The sequence below is a fragment of the Daktulosphaira vitifoliae genome, unplaced genomic scaffold (genome assembly GCF_025091365.1).
Source record: "Daktulosphaira vitifoliae isolate Bord-2020 unplaced genomic scaffold, ASM2509136v1 Scaffold_1, whole genome shotgun sequence".
Classification (NCBI taxonomy): Eukaryota; Metazoa; Arthropoda; class Insecta; order Hemiptera; family Phylloxeridae; genus Daktulosphaira; species Daktulosphaira vitifoliae.
This window is the reverse complement of record NW_026099572.1, coordinates 39,578,807-39,598,020: the sequence shown is the minus strand read 5'-3', so window position 1 is coordinate 39,598,020 and position 19,214 is coordinate 39,578,807. Positions and strand designations below refer to the sequence as shown.

Here is a 19,214-nt window from a genome sequence, read left to right as displayed (position 1 = left end):
GCATTCGGTAGCCGTTTTCACCATGAAGACAAGTCCAGAGGTCAAATTTTTTTTTTTCAAATTAAAGTACATTACATTAGCTTTAATTTAAGATATATATAAAAGTGTCAGACCTTCCGGAACATTTTCAAAAGTTAAGTTGAAAAAGTTAATTTTTTGTGAAAAAGTTGTCATTTTAAATCCCCCCCTGTGGGTAGAAAAAAGGTTGAATTTACAAAAAAAGTATACCAAATGATAGGTAAAGACATCAAGCATCTATATAAAAAAAAATTATATTGATTCTGTCATTTTTGAAAAAGTTACGGCAGTTTTTAGTAAAAAAAATTGAAAAAATTTCGAAAATTAGCGATTTTTAAATTTGTAATTTTTTTGGAGGTTTCCCCCATTTACGGGGAACGAGGGAAATTTTTTCAATTTTTAAGGGTAATGTCTTCGACTAGATACGATTTGTGNCAGTAAAGGGATATAACTCATAAAAATGTATAAAAATAGTAACTTTCTAATTATTTATACAGGTAATGATTTCGGATTAAAAAAAAAAAAGACTGGTTTCTTATAGTCCGTATTTTTATTGGGGCTACGAATTTTTAATATCGATTGATATATTATAAAGAACGCTTCTATGCAAATTTATAGATAGTGTTGAATTTTAAAAAATTGATGGATTATTCCAAAAACTATATGATCTCCTATTTCCTTATTTATATATTGATTATGAGCTTTATGATTTATAAGTGTAATATATGAATGAATATATATTCATAGGGAAAATTTATAATTACTATTAACAGTAAATTTATCAAAAAGCTCGTTTTTTCTTGGAAAAATAAATCGCAGCCACAAAAGAAAACGCATAGTAAAATACTATTAACATAAATAAGAAATTTCTTCTCACGAGGGTAGACTACAGTGATGGGATCCTTGATAATTATTGAAGTTATTAAATCTAAATGAGATAAAAATCAAATGATTTGAAAAATTTAACTAGAAAAAAATGCATAATTTTAATTGTCACAGGCGAATTTGAACCTCGTACCCTAAAAGCGTGAAAGACACAAGTGTTACCAATTTGGCAACTATTCGTTGCATTCGTCGCAAAATAAAATTAGCAATTTAAGCTAATTAAAAATTTAAAGTTACTTTCTTCAACTTAAAAAAAGCAAAAAAATTGAAATAAGTTTAACTTTATATTCTATGTCAATAAAATTATAAAACATTCATGAAAGTCAGTGTAATCTCCTAGTAAGATATTTTAAAATAAAATGAAATATAAAACCTAGAATATTAACACAATAATAGCATATTTTTGAATACGGTAGCCATTTTTACCAAGAAATAAATCTATATTTCGAATTTTTATTTTCATAGTGAAGCATATAATATAAACTTTAATTTAAGACTAAATAAAAGAGTCAATATTTCCGGAACGTTTTCGAAAATTAAATTAAAAAACTTAACTAGTGTGCAAAAATTCCTTTTTTGAATCTCCCTTATAGGCAGGTTTAGTCAGATTTTCAAAAAATTTATATGAAATGAAAGAAAAATATCTAAGATTTCAATAAAAAAAAAAATATTTTCATTTGTTTATTTTTCAAAAAGTTATGGCAGTCTGAAGTATTAAAATATTTCATGTTAAACAGTGATTTTTACATAAAACTTACATTTATCGTTAAATTAGACCATAATTTTCCAATTAAAGAAAAGGTGTTGGGACAAATTTTTTTTTTGGACTTATAGTATTTATTGTAAGCTTTAATTTGACATATTTTTAAAGGATGCAGTATTTCGGGAACATTTTCAAAAGTTAAGTTGAAAAAGTTCTACTTTTTATACGTTTATTTCAAGTTTTAAACCGTCCTTGTATAAAGGAAAATTGTCCAATTTAAATAAAAAAGTATATTAAATTAAAGATATATATAATGTATTAAGAAAAAAATAATTTGTGTTTATACATACTATAAAATAGCATGTTTTTAACTACGGCAGCTATAAGCACATAGAAGATTAGTCGTCGGGACAAATTTTTTTTTTTTCATTTTATAGTACATGACATGAGCTTTAATTTGATATATGTTTAAAGAACACAGTATTTTCGGATCATTTTCAAAAGTTAGTTTTTATAAAAAAGTTGCTATTTTAAATCCCATCCTGTAAGCAGGTTAAGTGTTAGTTTTTAAAAAAATGATATTAAATAAAATGAAAATATCTAAGGTTTCAATTAAAAAAAAAATATGTAAATTTATTAATTATTGAAAATGTTATGGTAGTTTTAAGAAAAACAAAAGACGAAATTTACCGATTTTATAAATTGTAATTTTTTAGAGATATCCCCTATTTACGGAAAACGAGGGAAAATTATTTCAATTTTCTAGGGTAATGTCTTTTAATAGATACGATTTGTGATCTTTTGACGTATCGTTGAAAGAATTGGTCCAGTGAGACCCAAGAAAAAGTGGCAAAAGACACAAAAAAAAAAAACACACCATGGTAAAATTAATACCATCTTACTTCGCATCGAACTAAAAGATCAATTGTTTTCAGTTATAACACAGCGACGAATAAATATAAACAGAACTTATAATAATTTCTTTATTATTATTTAAAACTAAAACAATAATACTATAATTTAATGAAGAACAATTTCATGCATTAAATGTTGTAATCATATATTTGTTATAATGAGTAAGTTTTGTAACAAAGAAAATAAATATTTCTTCAGAATAATAAGTAATTAGTAAATATTTGATTACCGTTGTAAGATATAACTATTATCTATATTTTTTTGATTTATTATCATTATCTGATTTGGTTGGTATACCAAGTTTTAGTTTTTGCAAGAATAGTTATTTAACGGAATTGTTAAAATAAAAAAATAGATAAAAATATTTAAATATTAAATTTAATTTTTGAATATAATTTTTTTTTTTTTTATATCGATTTCTTTTTACATACGAATATTAAGCACAATTTTTTTTCGATATAATATTGCTGAACTTCAGTGCGATATTGATATCCAAAAATAAACTGGCGGCCAAAATTATTAGATCACCAAAGAAATTCGAATTAAAATCTGTCGATAATTTTTTGCAGGTGAATTATTTTTTCTTTGAATCTACAGCAATCATGTTTGTTAATATTATAATAATATTTAATAAACCAACAAGATATCAAATCTTATTTGAAAAAAATCTTAAAGTTATTGTGTGATCTAATAATTTTGGCCGGCAGTATACATTGTTTACATACTCTAGTATATTATAATAGTATAAATATGTTCTAACAGACATGTAGTGATATGTTTATTTGTAATTTTTTGAAAGGAAAGAAGGGTCCAAAGGAAAATTTTACCTTCAATTTCGAAACAATTAATTTTAACTGCAATAAAATGATTAAGTAAAATGGAAAATTTTTTGGGGTGGAAGATGAGTATGCTCTATATGAACTTTCATCTAAATACGTGCATGGTATCTTACTATAAAATCTTTTTCTAAAAATCTGGGTTTATGAACATATGTAAGTTTTATATACAGAGTGTTCAGGAAGGCAGGAAACGGGTTTCTATTGTTCTTATTGTTTGTAACAATGAGAACAATAGAAACCCGTTTCCTGACTTACTGAACACCCTGTATAACTCAACCGACACAAATGAATTTCAGGCCCGAGAATACCATTTCCATAAAAACTCCTCAGTTAATTATTAGATTTTAAATTGTTAAAAACAGTTTCAATTATAATACCCGTAAACATAAAACACAAACAAAAATAAAATTGTATAAAATATAGGTTATTACATACAATATTGGTTTCGATTATTATAACGTTTGTTGGTTTGTTAATTTTGATAGTCAGCACATGCGGTGGTGGTTTACCTGCACGACAGATGTTGAACGAACATATCTTACGCTATCTTTTTAAGGTCAATGACACTTTAAGTTAGACTCGAAGTTAGTGCGGAGCTAGTAGATATATACTGTATATCTACAGTCTGTGTCTGTATAATATACAGACACCGTTTCAATAGTAAATAGCAATAGTAGAAACAATAGTGACAAAAATCCGTAATAAACGTACACGACCACGATTGCTCGAAACAATTATTACACCACACCATCAAGTGAATGACAACGGAAAATACAATTTATGGTTCCGGAAACTTCACGGTTAACAATTAATTTAAAATATTATACATAAACCACTCATTCCAGTTATAACAACATTGCTGAATATTATTTAAGTGAGAAAATAGATATAATAATTTAAGAAAAAATTTTATTTCCAAGGGCATCCGGCCAAATAGGTTGACGCGAACTCGTAGTTTGTTTATAATTATAATTTTTTTACTGAGAAGAACAAGGATAATGTTCTTAAATTTTGAAAAATGATATTTGCCAACCATCTTGTATATGAAAGACCAATAATACGAACGAATAAAAAATACTTATAATGTAAATTCAATTTTCAAATTTTGTAATTTAAATTAATAAATTATTTATTACTCTACACAACAAAAATTATCTTCATTAAACAATATGATAGTAAAATTTGCATAGAATTTTGTCGTTAATTCCGAATCTAGCTTTATAATTTTCAATTTGATTCTAATTTTTGAGATAATTGCTGATTAATGAAAATCAAATAAACATCATCTCAAATTGTAAACTTAAATAATTTTAAAACTCGTATACAATTTTAAATAAGTTATTTAGCAATAAACAAGAAAAAACTAATGGTTTTTAACTATATATGAGTTGTATACCCCTATAGTTTAACAAATAATGGTGACACATACAATCTAATTAAATCAAATTTTCAGAAAATTATAAAGGATTGTACATAATTTTATTTTAAAATATATTTAATTTTAGAATTTAAGATAATTTTTATAAAAATATTGTTATAATTTTTATATGTTGAGTTTCATATTTTCTTTTAATGTTAACAGCCATTCTTTCAGTATCTATAAATACTAAAGACATAAAATAATATTTACATTTTTTATACAATATTTTATCAGTCATAAAAAATTTATAATAGAGTTCAGCTTTGATTATTGATAAAATCAACTTTGAAGGCCCACGTTTAATGACTTAAACTAGAGATATAGATCACACATTTTGCAAGTGCCTTTATATATAACACATAACAGTTTTAAATAGGATTTTTAAATTTTTATTTTTTCATAAGTCATTAATTACATAATTATCTGATTTTCACTAATTAATGATAATTTAAAAAAACTGGAATCAATATAAAAATTCTAAGGTCAGATTCGAAATAGGCCAAATAATCTCATTCAGAATTTACTATCATACTATTAAATACAAAAAATTGTTGCAACATATAATTTATGAAATAAAAGTAATTATTTAGATAAAGTTACTAAAGATGTGAAAAAATTAAAGACACCTGTATATTTAATCATAGTAATCAAAATTTCTTATAACAAACTTTTTGAAAGTAAAAGTATTTCAAATAAATATTTTTTATAATAACTTATTACATTCAATTCAGTTTTTAAATAATTGTATATTCGGAGTTTTAAGGACTCAACTTTGAAAAATCAAATGAAAACACATTATTTTAATTAATACGACATTTATAGTAATGATATCCCCAACAAAAACTCTAACCTAGAACAATGAAACTGTAAATAATATTATCTGAACAGAATCTATCAATATAGTGTATCCAATTATAATAATAACAGTTATTGTATGTATCATTCACAATATATTTGTCACACTGACTGTCAGTTATCATTGTTAACATTATCAACTGTTTAGATATCATTATTACTAATTTTAAAGGTAATAGAAGTTATCAAACTACAGTAAAAATTCTAAGGTACAAATAATAATATAAATACATTTTATTAGTTGAAAATGATATAAAATTTAAATTATACAGAAAATTTTTTTTAAGATTTCAATATGAGGCAACACCACTTTTAGTATTCAATAGTATCGATTAGTGAATCGATTTTTTTTCGACAACTATTTGTGTACAATCTAGTTTCATTTAATACACAAATTATTTCAATTCTACTCTAACCGTTTTAGTGTTAACCATTTAATATTTTGTATTTACTGTATTCCAACATCTTTGAATTTTATTAACAATAAGAAAACAATTTTTTAATTTTATGCGAATTATATTGTTTTGTAATATATAAAATAATAAATACATATAGAATTATTCTTTCAACACTAGTCACTCCATTTCTCTAAATCTAATAATTTTTCTTATACTACTAAATGTGTTTAAGCTTCCATTATTATATTAAGGAGTATGTTTAAGGATAAAAACTAAATACAGATACAATAATTCTAAATTTTCTATTTTACTTTTTACAATTTTATAAAAATTTTATATCGTTATAAAATAGTTTATTATATTTTTCATTAATTTTAATTTTCAATAGACTTATTTGAATTCATTTTTTTTTTATTCGTATTTTTAAGCAATCATTATCAAAAGAACTATTAAGTTACTTTAATTTGAAGTATTACCTTTAAATACAGGTTGTTATAAATTATTTGGAAACTTGAAAATAGACAGTGGCCTGCAAAGGCTAAATATACATATAATGATGTATTCTGAAGATCCAATTTAATTATTGTGCTGAGAATTTTTTTTAATTTTATTTATTAAAATATTTAATTAATGGTTATTGGCTATACATTTAAAATTGGCAGTAAATATCGGAAAAAAATGTAATTTTAAAACTCTAGATATTTATTTAACTTAATGACAGACGGCTAAACGTACCTCAAATAAAGTCCTCAAAAATATATTGTTTTACATAAAAAAAATATGTAATTAAATCTTTTAAGTTTTAAATAATTTAGTGGCTCGAGAAAGTTTTTATTTAAATAGACATTATTTGTGCAACAAATAATGACATATTAATAAACACTGATTTAAAAACGTAAATGTAAGTATTAGGTAAAATATTTATTAAGTTGTTGTTCAATTTATATTTTAATTTTACTTCCATTATATATATACTTTGATAAAAGTATTTATATTCATTTAAACATTTTTTCCTTTTTATGCCACTAATTTTCCCCCAGAATAGTCTATTATGATTTACAGTGAAAAGGAAATAACGGTATAAAATATACGTTATATATTATGATACGCATAGATTTTTTTTTCAGGTTCAACGTTTTACTGTCGATATCACAGTATAATGAATCACGAACAAATAGTAATGTGCTTCACATGTTTATTTAGAACGGGTCATACGAAAATACGTGTTATGACGGTGTTTTTCTAAACCGGATGGAAATATATTGTAACTATAGCAGTAATATTGAGTGTATTACGTGTTCACTAGTTGATACCTAATGTATTTAAATAAGTAAATATTTTTCAAATGACACTACCTATAAACATTAATAGTGTTTTTTTTTCAGAAGTCCTACAATGTTAATTGCTAGAATTCGGTATGCAACGTCATAATAGCAACTCGTTAAGTAATGAAAGGTCTCTGTAGCCATGAATCTATAATGAAAACAAAAACCCTCTTTTGCATTTCTTCAAAATCTATCACGCATATGCATAGCATGATAATTCGATTGCATTTTTGTAATCGACAATAATGATTAATTCTTTTAATATTTTTTCATATCAAAAAGAAAAATTATTAGGTAAAAATATATAGAAAATTTTAAACAAGCATAGTGATACAATAGACAATAATAATTAAATCTGTAGAAGTAGTTTTTCTATATGAAGCGATTGACACAGTACAATTAGTTCGGCGATTCATAACTTAGGTAGAAATAAAATACAATTCATTTCCCTTAAGTTAACCTAAGTCCCCTTAGGTTCGGACAACATTAGTATATAAGGTAATTCTTCTTCATTAAAAAAACTATATCCGTATATCTATGTAATCTTAAAAATAACATTTTCAGTCAAATAGTTTAAAGTAAATTTATTTATAAAATTTAATAACCAAATACGTAACTGAAAACCATCCAAAAAGAATTTAGAGGAATGTAAAATATTTTAGGGGTTTATTTACATGTGTCTAGGATCTTGAAAAATAAATGTTACTAGGATCCAAAGTCTAAACTATTACTTACGTTATAAACACATTAATTTATATTCACTGAATTGATAATTAAATAATTATTTTTATTACATAAAAAAAGTCACACAATATGCATTTCACTTACTAAATCAGCCAAAGCCGTAGTTACAAAATTTGGCGAAAAGTTAAACCAAGAATAGTTTAGAATAATTAATTTGGTGGGGGCTAATTTAATTTAATCCCTCGAACAATAATTTCTATAAAATTATGCAAAAATGTTAATTAAAAACTAATAGACCTGGACCTCTTAGTTTCCCTACACGACGCCTACAAAACCAAATCTTATATTTTTCTAGAACGAATACGCGTTTGCTGCACGATAGAGGGGATGATCCCTTAACCCCTCAATTACTGGCTTGAAATCAGATATTATTTATTTTCAAAATATTGATCAATACATATATTTTTAGATTTCAATATGTTTAACCAAATAAAACTCAAAATTACCTGGCTGTATTTTTTTGTAACTGATGAATAAAAAAAGTTATTTCAGACTTTATACCCTACATAGATAGACAAATTATTATGACAGCGTGTAATAGGAATAAAATATTGTTTTAAAACACTTACATACATAATTTAAATTATATGTTTTACCTTTGATGCAGGATAATTGTGAAAAGGTATTGGTTATATTAATATTTATTTTGAGTTTGTCCATAAAGTTGTCAGACCAATTTATTATATAAAATCATCATTCAAAAGATCCCGAATTATATATAATTGAAAACATAAAATTATTCTGAATTCTTTTAATATGTCGAAAAAATTAGTATCAACGTAAACAGCCATTTTTTTCATATATAACATTTTTTCAATTCTCATAAAATATTTGACTTAAGAAAACTGTTACACAGCAGGGTGTGATAATGTTGAAGTTGCATAGTTGCAACAAATATAGATATCGTAAAATGTAAATTTTTTACTGCTAAATTTATGAATATGTTTTGAAGTCCGTTTCTTTCTTAATATATGTTTATATTATTATAAATCAATAGTAAACAATAAACAAAAATTGATGGGGAGACCAAAAGTTCTTGTAACTCCTTCAAAAAAAAAAAAAATTATATGTATTCTTATACAAAAAATTTTAATTTAATTTAATTAATTAATTAATCTCAACAAAAATTAACAAACTAATACAATACAAGACTCAAGCATATCATTAAATTCACAGTGGTTATGCTGTAATTGAATAATATACAATTTAAAATTTTTTATATCATTATAAAATTACACTACTAAAAAAAATATCCGAATTTCAAATATATACATTGGACATTTTTAACGCATACAGCGTGGAAATATGTCAATTATTACAAACAATTAGAACAATAGAAACTTCTTTCCTTACTTAATGAACCAAAACTAAACCAAAACTGACCAAGATTAATTTGTACCCCTTCACATGAATTCATTTAGAAGGATGTTCAGTAACTAAGTTGTTTAACTGATATAAAAAAAACGGTAGTACAGTGGAATACAGTGTAGATGTGGCATAGTTAGGACAAGTATAGATGATAATATCATGTATTATATGACAGTGATTAAAACCACTTAAATAATAAACATAAGAAACGCTTCGATGCAAATCTATAAATAGTGTTTAATCTAAGAATTCATACGAGGCTAAAAAGTAAGTTCTATAAGACTGTAAGTGAGACCAGCTATGCAATATGGGTTAGAGTGTTGGGTGATTGGCAAGAGAATATATCATAGAATGAGTACAACAGAGATGAGAACTCTTAGACGGATGAGTAGATAAACTAAAGAGGATAAGATAAGAGGGAGTATAGGTGTAGCGTCAATCGTTAATAGATGAGAGAAAAAAAGACTTAAATGGTTTGGTCATGTTAGGAGGGGAGAGGAATCGGAAGCTGCAAGAGCAGTTATGAAAATGAATGTCGAGGGAAGAAGAGGTAGAGTAAGACCAAAAGAGAAACGGAGAGATGTTGTTGAATACAATATGAGGATGGCTGATGTGTGCGGAGAATATGTGGAAGAACGTGTCAAGTGGAAGTTTAGGATAAGGGTGACCGAGTCCAAGTAGTTGGGATAAAGGCGAAAAAAAAAGAAGAAAAACAAGTATATTTCTTTACTTTTATGGCAAACGCGTATAAAAATTAATGAGCTTAATGCAAAACTTTTCAGGAAATAATCCTATATAAACAACACAATTTTTAAATCCTCAAACAATTTTCAATGTAATGATATCAATTTTAAACTAAAAAAAGTTTTAAAGTTCAACATTTATAAATTATAAGTTTTTATAAAAATTAACTTAGAAGAAATAAACAAAATATATTAAATATAACTTTATAATAAACATTTTATGACATGATTTTTTTGTTTTTAATAACTTTTTGTTCATTAGTAAATACTTGTTTTTTGACCAATTAGTAAAAATCTCAAAAATTTAACTTTATTTATGTAAGTTAGAGTCATATAATTATTATGAAAATCGGCGACTTTATTTTTATAACCATCTCTTGTAAGATATTTTAAAATAAAAATATCGCCTAATTGTACATTTTTTATAAGTAATAACGGTTTAATATTGAAATCAAAATAAACATGTACACAAAGACAATTTCAATTATAATTTTTCTTTGGGAAGGGGGTATTGTAGACCCCAATCTATTTTTTATAATTTTGGAAAACATACAAAATTAAAAATATCTTTTGAATGTAGTAATCTATATATGTTTAAAATAAAAAAAAATATTTACGAATAAAAATTTGGTATAATGGTCCCCTAACTCTCCTAGTTTACACTAATTTTATAAAAAAACTTTCAAATAAGTTTTTGCACAATAATTTATTAAATTATTTTGAACTTCCGAATTTTTAAACAAAACGCACTTTTTTTTAACTTTGATGTCAGTCTTAACTATGAGGATAAATCTAGAGGTCAAATATTTATGAAGTATATTGCATAAACTTATATATATATATCAGTATTTCTAGAACATTTACAAAAGTTAATTTGAATAAATTTAAAAGTTTTACTTTCTATAAGTGTATTTAATGTTTGAACCCCTTTTATAAAGGTTGAAAATTTTAATTTTGTGTACAAAAGTTGTTATTTTAATTCCCCTTGTGGATAGATAAAGGGTCAGATTTTCAAACAAAATTACAAAATAATAGGACAATACTTAAGAAAATGAAAATAAATAAACACATCATTGTAAAATTGATACATTTTCAGCTTCGCATCGAAGAGCGAACCAATCGATAAGGGTATTGAAAAAATTGTCAAAATCTGATAGTGATTACATACATCTTAAATAAACTTAAGACGGATAAAAAGCTATATTGTTGCAATTATGCTGTATCCCCACTATGTCAAATCTTGATTACTTTTTTTTTTTAATTAAAATAAAAACCATACATTTCACACATGTAAAATCATTAATCAGTTTGTTTAAATGTTAATAAAATCATAAAAATTCTGTTACATCAAAAAAAAAAAAAAAAAAAAAAATCTCTCAATTTTTTCAGTAATTTAAAATTTTACCATTCAATAAAACTATATTTTAAATTGAAAATAAAACTATATTAGTAGCCATTTTATAAATTTGACAAAAAAAAAAAACGATGACATCGATTGTAAATGACAGGTGTTTTTATTTTGTGTGCTATAAGAAAAGGTAGCGTTAACTATTAAAAAAAAAATGTAATACATCCACCAGTCTACATTGAAATCAATAGGTCGTGGTAAAGCAATTTAATACCTAAAAATAAGAGAGGGGACTTTAATAACCTTATAAATTGCTCCTGACTACATAACACATAGAAATAGAACACAAATTATACACGAGGAAAGCTGTATCTATCATAATTAGTGATCTTTAACCTGTTTATAAGTTAAATGAACTATCAAAGGATATAGATTTAAGTTTGCTTTAGATAAGATTGGTGAACCAAATCGTGTTTACCATAGTTAATGTTTTCAAAGTTAAAAATTACAATATGCATTATGATAACGCCAAGTCAATAGAAATTTGTTTGTGACACAACTACGCTAATTTTAAATATATAAATTAACACATATTTTGTATAAAAAATAAATTATGGAATTAGTAATATTAATAATATCTACAAAATTGTAAAATTTTTCTGTTTGTAGTACTTAGACAATAAAACTAACGTTGTAAAATTTTCAATTTGTTTTGAAATACAATTTTTAAAAGAATAATTTCTATATCATTAGTTAATAAATAATGACCTCGCTAATATAATGTAAACACACCAACAAATCTGAAAAAGTACATTTTACAAACTCCGACTAATCATACAAGAGAAAGAGTATGTTTTATTAGACATGCAATTTTTAACAATCTTAACTAGTCTTAACTGCATAAAAAATTATTGATATATAAATTTATTTTTAAAAAAGTGCACAATTTAAATCAAATTTATAAAAAAAAAACGTAAAATATTCGATCAATATAAACGTACAAAATAAATTAAATACTATAAATAAAAAGTATGCCATTAATTATTTTTTTGTTTATTTTCACTTTACTGTCCACTTAATCGGTGGTATAGCCAAGAAGAGACACAAGAGGCTAGAGTACCTTCATTAACCAATTATTACTGTTATCAGTATATAACTTTAGCACTTGAAAAAGTATACGATACGCCAATAAAATTTAAAAAAATTGTAACTTCCATATGGAAAAACTCGTAAACAATCATGTAAACTAAGTATAAAATTTAAATATTAGGGTTAGCTAGTTTAAATATTGAAAACCATAATGTTTTCAAAAGGATTAACCTTTTTCTAAGTAAAGCACTTTTATGGTCTTCGATGGTTTTCTTTCTTTTAGTTATTGTGAATATTGTCACTGAGTTCATATTATTTTTATTTAATTTTTTTTCTTATTGGTGTTTTGAAAACTTATTATAAACATATAGTAAAACTATAAATAAAACGCATTTTTTTTAGTTAATTAATAATCTTCCACAATTCAAAGTATTCATTGCAAGTGTTATAGAAAATGGTGTACATTTATAAATTATGAAATAATGTAATTATCGTGTATATTAAGTGTAATACCATTTATTTATTAACAGGATGATACATTAATTATTATTTATTAAAATTGAAAAATAAAGTTAGTTCTATATTAGCAAATTTTTTCTTTTAAAATAGATTCTACATAAATAGTAATCATAATTATTATTATATTACTTATATATTATATAATTATTCCAATATTATTTTGATTTTAAAACATTTGCAATAAACTAATACCTTCATAATTAATTTCATCATTAAAATATATTTTAGTATCTCTTGTTTATTAAATATTCTATATTAAAATTACCATAAATGGGAAATTTGCAATAATGTTGTCAAATATAATATAAAGGGGAAATTGTAACCTCCGACAACAGTATAGAATTTTTAAATATTCTATTATTGATTGGCATGTAAGGGGCTGATGTATGTAGGCAAATTTAAAGGTTATAGTAAAATAATAACATATTTTGTGTAAATCAAAAAAAAAAAATTGATAGTTTTCACGAGATTTTCCATATGGAAGTTACAATTTTTTTAAATTTTATTGGCGTATCGTATACTTTTTCAAGTGCTAAAGTTATATACTGATAACAGTAATAATTGGTTAATGAAGTACCTCTAGCCTCTTGTGTCTCTCCTTGGCTACACCACCGATTAAGTGGACAGTAAAGTGAAAATAAACAAAAAAATAATTAATGGCATACTTTTTATTTTTAGTACGCATAACATTAAGTAATAAAATTTAATTTATGATAAAATTAAAATTACTTATTTTTTTATACTAAATAAAAATCTAAAGACTTTATTTTTAAATAAATCTTTTTTCATATATTTAATATAAAATATATTACTATACGTTTATATTTCAATATATATATATCAAAAATTATATTTAAAATATTGAGAATGAGAAGAAAATATTTTGTAAGTGACCCTTATAATAAATACCCAAGTGTATTTGTTCATGTTGCCTATAGTTACGGTTATAGCAAGTCAAGTACAAGGGTTAAGATATTTAGATGAATATTTTAAGTCATGTTTTATAATAAAAAACAATTATCTATAGTACAAAATTTTTAAACATATAAAAAATGTATATCATACATTTATCCAACAATAAACGGATATTGCAAACATGAATAACAATTGATATTGTTCGATGGCAACATAGATATATAACGGTGAGGTGAAACGTTATAGTCTTACTGTTTGCAATAACACCTAGTGAAATTTAGATTATAAGGCCACAGTGATAAATTAGAGCGATTATAAAAGCAACACTATATTATCCCAAACGTAATTATGGATTTAGCGCCAAAATGGACGAAAGCGTTTTGAAACGTCACGTTTTCCTACTAAGCTAAACACGCGGTTCGCAGAACTCTATCTCGGTTTCCACGCATATCAACAACAGAATTACAGTTCTCGTGATGTATTAAACTTCATTATAGAAAAGGATTTGGTAAAACTAGGACAATAGTAATTTCTTCTTTCATATTTTCAAACAAAGATTTTGTTGAATTTGTCAGCGACGCGACAATTAATCAATGACATTTTCTCAGAATTACCCAAGTATCATTTATTTAAACAGAATAATGATAAATTAAGAATAAAATATTATGTTAATAGTTTTATGTTTAAAATTCAGTTTTGTTTTCAAGATTATTTTTAAAATAATAGAAGTTGTTTAATTCTTGAAAAATATGACGTATTTATTTATTTCTAGGAATCGAATGGAGTTTTACTGATATATTATCGTATTATCGTACGTAAGTTGTACATAGAGTACAAACAATTATTTAGTCAGTTGTCGCTTAACTTAAACAAAATAAAAAACTTTAAAATTGATATAAACGGAACCTATGTATGAATTCATAAGATATCTATAACAATATTTATTTAGATACTAGTTTAAAGTTTTATAATTTTGAAATAATAAAAATTAATTACTCACTGCTGCCACTTTTAGAATCCTTTTGAAAAACAATTGCATACACTAGCCACTTAAATAAAAACGACACGGGTTTTTTAAATTAATCTTAACAAAGGTCAAGGTACTTGCCTAGATTATAACAATAATAAATTAAAAAAACGAAAATTTGTCTCGCGCGAGTACAGTTAACGATATTGGGCTCACGACGACAGCAATGCCGAATAATTCACCGACTACTGCGTCGAAACGGTGGGGTGCACGTACAAGCACATACAATGGAACAAGCCACCGCCGCCAAACAACAAACGCCATAGGTGGGAAGTAGGACAAACGGAGCGAAGGGTGAGCAAGAGGAACACCGTCTGTTGGATGTGGGAATAAAATCGACCACGTGCATAAGCGATCAGCTGTTCTCTGCAACCGACCACTGACCTATAGTTGTCCTGAGATTCAACTAAAGGCCTACATAACGTTAACATTATTATCACTTTTCAAAAATATCGTTACAAATATCTTGTCACTATTTTTCAAGATGGGAAGTGTACACAAAGAAAAGATAATATTGGGTTGGGTTGGGTTAAACTTATATATTGTCTATTCGTGAGTTAATTTATAATTTTATATATTTAAGTTAAACTAAAACAGTGGTTTAAATTACTAACAAAATTGACTTTAAACATTTTTTGTGGTGCAGTTATTAATTTTCCAAGTGTATCACTTTAACAACTAACGAAATATATACCGTTGAATTACATTTAATAAAGTTGTATATCTTAATTCTTCTTTAAAAATATAGTAGATATCTATATTTACAAAGACTCAATCGGTATTGATTGATTATCAATTACCTATTTTTGTGAACATTTACAATAATAAACCATAAAAATATCTATCATGATAACAATCTATCAAAAAAAAAAAACAACCTATCACTACAATTTTTTTTTTTCATTAAATTTTCCTGCGATATGTAAAACAAATAAGTTAATAAATACTTTTTGTATACTAAAACAATTTTTTTTAATATTTGATTTTTATGTTAAATAAACTCAATAATTGAGAACAATTATTGTTCTCTTTGATCTAGGTATCCTTATTCTTGCAGTAAAAGCAGCAATTACAAAAATAATTTTCGGAAAATGTACTTAATATATTTTATTATTATAATTATAATTACAACTTCGCTACAATAGTCCACTAATAATCGCTGCTTTTAGTCACATACAATTAATCTAACTTCTATTTATTTATTTATCTAATTCGACCTATAAATTTTGTAGCTAAAATTTTGAAAATACTGAAATAACAACTTTTTACTAAAATCTTGTTGTACTAGCTTCTTTAACTCTTATCATTATTAAGTAGCTAGCTAGTGAACAATTAAATTATTATGACATATGTTTACAGAACAAATAATTTTAAAAGTTATTCAAACCTAACTTTTTTTAATTTTAGCCTATCAAAAGTTGTACAAAAAATTTTAGATGATAATATATCACGAAAATTTTACAAACACGCCATTTTTTCACAATAATAATACGCATATTTGAGTACTTAATATTCACGAATTCATGAACAAACTTTTCTGAACGGCGTGTCAAGATATCATACAATACTGATAATAAGTTGTTTAGAATTTTTGTGATAAAACTAAGCTAATATTTATTTATGTGCACGCGAGTAAAATTAAGATACATACACAATTCAACTGAAAAATAAATTTTGTGTTTATTAATTCATAAGCCATATTTACTGTTACTGCTTTAAGCTATGTTTTACTATCTGATTAGGCCTAAAATATATAAATACAGCTAAAGCGAAAGAAATAAGAAATTACTTAATTAATAATATAGTTTCTATGTTATATATTAAGTAGGAAAAATATCTATTATACCCATCCTACAGTTTTTATTTGCTATTATATAACGTAAACTTTCAAAACATAATCGAAATCTTATTTTATTAATTTAAGTAAAATTTTAAACATTCTATTGTTTTATCCGAAAAAAAACTACAAGGTATGTTAAAATGTACACATAAAAACAATACATAAAACTATTTAGTACATTGATATACTTGCGTTTTTATAGCTTTTCTAAGGTATCAAAATTATTGGATTTAGAGGACTCTAATAGATTTTTAGCTATAATGCGAAGGAATTAATTTTACTATGATGTGTTTTTTTTTTGTCTATTACCACTTTTTCTCAGCTCTCACCGAACCGATTTCTTTTAACGATACGTCAGTAGATTACAAATTGTATCTAGTCGCAGACAATACCCTCAAAATTTAAAAAATTTCTTTCAATCTCCGTAAATGGGGAAAATCTCCAAAAAATTAAAAATTGCTAATTTTCAACATTTTTTCAATTTTTTTTACTTAAAACTGCCAAAACTTTTTCAAAAATAACCAAATCAATATAATTTTTTTTATATAAATGCATGATTTCTTTACCTATCATATATAATATTTATTTTATAAATCTGACCCTTACTATTTACTGTAAATTTATTAAAAAGCTCAATATTTTTATTTCATTTTTATTGTAATAGATCACATAAATAAAAATCATAGTAATCATTTCTAAGTATTTTTTGTAATTAAAACTATCTATATTTGAAATAATTACGGCATTATAAATTTAAAAATATAAATCTGCCCAAGAGGAGGGATTCAAAATGACAACCTTTCAACTTAACTTTCAAAGTGTTCCGGAAATAGTGACACGATTTTATATACCTTTAAATTAAAGCTTATGTAATATACTATATTATGGAAAAAACATTTTTGAACTTTATTTTGTTTTCAAGGTGAAAACGGACTTCAAAGTTCTTAAAAAATACGATTTTTTAAAAAAAATTAATTTTTATATTTTTAAATTTACAATGCCATAATTATTTCAAATATAGAATATTTTTAATCACAAAAATTACTTAGGAATGATTACTATGATTTTTATTTAAGTGATCTATTACAATAAAAATGAAAAAAAAAATATTGAGTTTTCTAATAAATTTACAGTAAATATTAATTATACAATTTCCTGTCTGCGTATTAATCTTAACAATATTATCATAAAATAATGTAAATTTCAAACTTGAAGTTGAAAAACATATAATTGCTAATTTGAAATTAGCACGAAAAATTGAATAATAAAAGTATCTTTTTTACTCTAATGAATATATTTTGCAGACCATTTCTTCATAATTAACAACAAATAATTAAAAAATCTAAAAAGTTCTGTGTCAAGCCAATCAATTTTTATACACGTTAGCCTGAAAATAATAACTACTTTATTATTTTTTAAAAATTCTCCGAAAAAATTACAATACTAAATTATTAAATATCAATTTCATACTACGTTGAATTGCTTTAATAGATATTTATTCATAAATTATACTTATAAATCAACTACTAATTAGGTATAATGATAGATAATGGATATAATTAAGGAAATGGTAGTTAATTTTACTTTTAGAATAATCAACCAATTTCTTAAAATTAAAGACTATCTACAGATATGCATCGAAGCGTTTTTTATGATAGTGATTTTAATCACTGTCAGATATCATCTATACTGGACCCAACTTACAACATCCCCACTGTGTTGGGTTTTTATGTAATGTATTTTATATTTTATAATTATTATTAGCAATAATAGTTATATCGGATAGCAGTAGCATCATGAATCGATAAATTACTAAGCTCAATTTGATCAAAATTTAGGGGTCTAATTTATTTCTTCCTTAAATTTATTTCTATATAAATATGGAAGTAATTTTCATAATTCGTAACTTTCATACAATATTGAAAAGGTTTTTTTTGTGAGGGGCTGTAATAGAATTTAAAAAAATGTATTTTCATTAAATTAAAATTAAAAAAAACCCAGCACAGTGGGGTCGCGGCATAGTGGGGATGTTGCATAGTTGGGTCCAGTATAGATTTAATCTGACAGTGATTAAAATCACTATCATAAGAAACGCTTCGATGCAAATCAGTAGATAGTGTTTAATTCTAAGAAATTGGTGGATAATTACAAAAGCTACATTATCTGCTAGTTTCTTATTAATACCCTGATTAAGATAAAGTATGTCGAATGAAAAAGGGATTATTAAAAAATATTATTTCTCATAAAAAAATTGTGTTGATTC

At 24.5% G+C, this 19,214-nt stretch overlaps 1 protein-coding gene and 1 long non-coding RNA gene across 5 annotated transcripts in view; one reads left to right on the top strand and one right to left on the bottom strand.

The window, feature by feature from the left end:
- Positions 1-19,214, bottom strand: part of LOC126894658 (serine/threonine-protein kinase tricornered) — a 41,819-nt gene that overhangs the window by 8,830 nt on the left and 13,775 nt on the right. Inside the window, exon 1 of one of the 4 annotated variants that reach the window (XM_050665835.1) lies at positions 15,085-15,309. The exons of the other annotated variants lie outside the window; for them this stretch is intronic. The gene's annotated coding sequence lies outside the window, so the exon portion shown is untranslated. Of the gene's footprint in view, positions 1-15,084; positions 15,310-19,214 lie in introns of those variants that run through there. 4 annotated transcript variants of the gene reach the window in all.
- On the top strand, positions 3,869-8,543 carry LOC126894668 (uncharacterized). The gene is made up of 3 exons (XR_007701472.1): positions 3,869-4,234; positions 7,161-7,363; positions 7,419-8,543. It is a non-coding gene; the product is annotated as an uncharacterized LOC126894668 (long non-coding RNA).